The sequence below is a fragment of the Nerophis lumbriciformis genome, linkage group LG27, assembly GCF_033978685.3.
Source record: "Nerophis lumbriciformis linkage group LG27, RoL_Nlum_v2.1, whole genome shotgun sequence".
Taxonomy (NCBI): domain Eukaryota; kingdom Metazoa; phylum Chordata; class Actinopteri; order Syngnathiformes; family Syngnathidae; genus Nerophis; species Nerophis lumbriciformis.
In genome coordinates this window covers 30,112,501-30,115,000 of record NC_084574.2, presented here as the reverse complement: position 1 = coordinate 30,115,000, position 2,500 = coordinate 30,112,501, and positions in this window count along the sequence as shown.

The window sequence follows — 2,500 nt, the reverse complement described above, 5'->3', positions numbered from 1 at the left end:
AGACACCGAGAGTAACAAGCGGTAGAAAATGGATTAGAAAGGAAAGATTAAAAAGAATAAATAAAAAATAAAAAATAAAGTTTTTTTTAACTTGCGACTTCCCGTGGGCCGGATTTTGGATGCTGGGGGGCCGGATCCGGCCCGTGGGCCATAGTTTGGGGACCCCTGACGTATACTGTTAATAAATAAAAAATATGTAGATTTTACAGTAAAATAAAACACTAGCAGCTCAGTTGAAATAATTTTACTATAAATTTTACGGTGTTTTTTACAGCATATTACTGTAAATCGGAAAAAACATACCACTGTTTTTTTAAAGGTAAACTTCTGGTGACTGAGCTTTTTTTTATTGTTTTTTGGGGGTTTTTTTGTTTTGTTTTTTTACGGTAAAATCTAAGTTTGTTGTTTTCACATTGTACTACTGTAAATGGAAAGGCTGTTACCACAGTTAGAATTTTTTTTAATGGTAAAAATCTGACGACTGAATTTGCAGTATTGATGATCATGCTCTGGGCAGCTGAAAAATACGATGTCATAAATGTTAAGATCAAATCAATTTTGCTGTCAAAGTTCAATAAGAAGGTTGTCGGGGTCAAATGAAGAATGTGTAACACAACTTACACCCTCTTGCAAAAATGCTAAAGTCTTCTGTCTGGTAGCAGGAAACCTAGCATGGAACACTTTACATTTATGCATTCACACACAATGCCAACATTTGGTAACCAGGTGATAGAGGAAAGGTAAAAACATGATAAATGTATTTGTGGCGGCATCGGACAAAGTCATGGTTAAGTTTCACTTTTGTATCTTATGGCACATCATTCTGGTGCATTCAAGGACCCTTGGTTACAGTTCAAAACAAAGGCGTCACTAGTTTTTAAACACAGGGGAGGTTTCCATGCAGTAATTATACAAAGTATTATCCACTGATTATAACCCAACATGAATCAGCTTATTCTGGGTAGTTGCGTGACTGACCAGAAACTCAAGGGTTCCTGGTTCGAATTCAGTTTCCGCCATCCTAGCCACTGCCGATGTGCCCTTTGGCAAGACACCGCACCCACCTTGCTCCCAGTGCCACCTACACTGGTGTAAATGTATCTGAGGTGTAGATAATGGGTATTTCTATGTAAAGGGCCTTGAGTCACGAGAGAAAAAGCACTATATGAATAATTCACATCACTTCTATAAAGTAAAGTGAAACTCGACATATTTGTAAGTGTATTTAAGTGAATAATGACAGGTTGTATGATTTTAAAACTCACATTGTGGCTACTTTATATAACTTTGTTGACACTATTTTGTAAAAAATATATATATATATCTATCTGTGTTGGCCCTGCGATGAGGTGGCGACTTGTCCAGGGTGTACACCGCCTTCCGCCCGATTGTAGCTGAGATAGGCTCCAGCGCCCCCCGCGACCCCAAAGGGAATAAGCGGTAGAAAATGGATGGATGGATGGATAATTAAGTAAAAAAATATATATATTATTTGGTGTTTTTTTATTTATGTATTTTTTTTAAACTTTTTTTAACTTTCTGGCTACTTTAAATTTTAATTTGCTGGCAATGTTTTGTAAAAAAAAAAAAAGTAAAAAAAAAACCAAACAATATTTAGTGTTGTTTTATTCATTTTTGTATTTTTTTAGCCAAACTCATTATCTGGCTACTTTATATAAATTTGTTGACACTATTTTGTAAAAAAAAAAATTAAGTAAAAAAATAAGTACAGTCAGTGTTTTATTTATGTATTTTTGTAACTTTTTTTTACATTCTGGCTACTTTCCATTTTTAATTTGTTGGCAATGTTTTGTTAAAAAAAAAAAGGGAAAAAAAAAACCAAATGCATAAATTAGTGTTGTTGTTTTTTTTAAATGTTGTTTTCTTGTTTTGTTTTGTTTTTACAAAAACTCACATTCTGGCTACTTTATTATAAATTTGTTGACACTATTTTGTAAAAAACAAAAAAGTAAAAAAAAAAAAATACATTATTTGGTGTTGTATTTATGTATTTTTTTTTACTTTTTGTACATTCTGGCTACTTTAAATTTTAATTTGTTGGCAATGTTTTGTAAAAAATAAAAATAAAAAAAAGTGGGGGAAACAACCAAATACATATAGTTTTGTTTTATTCTTTTTTTTTTTTTTTTTTTTTTTTTTTTACAAAAACTCAGATTCTGGTTATTTTGTATACATTTGTTGACACTATTTTGTAAAAAAAAAAAAAAAAAAAAAAAAAAAAAATACATTAAGTAAAAAAACAAATACTTTATTTGGTGTTGTTTTATTCGTGTATTTTTTTACTCTTTTTACATTCTCGCTACTTTAAATTTTAATTTGTTGGCAATGTTTTGTAAAAAAAAAAAAAAAAAAAAGGAAAAACAATATTTCATGTTGTTTTATTCAATTTTTTTTATTTATTAATTTTTGTATAAAAAAAACTCACATTCTGGCTACTTTATATTAAATTTGTTGGTATTTTTTTGAGAGGTTTAGGGAT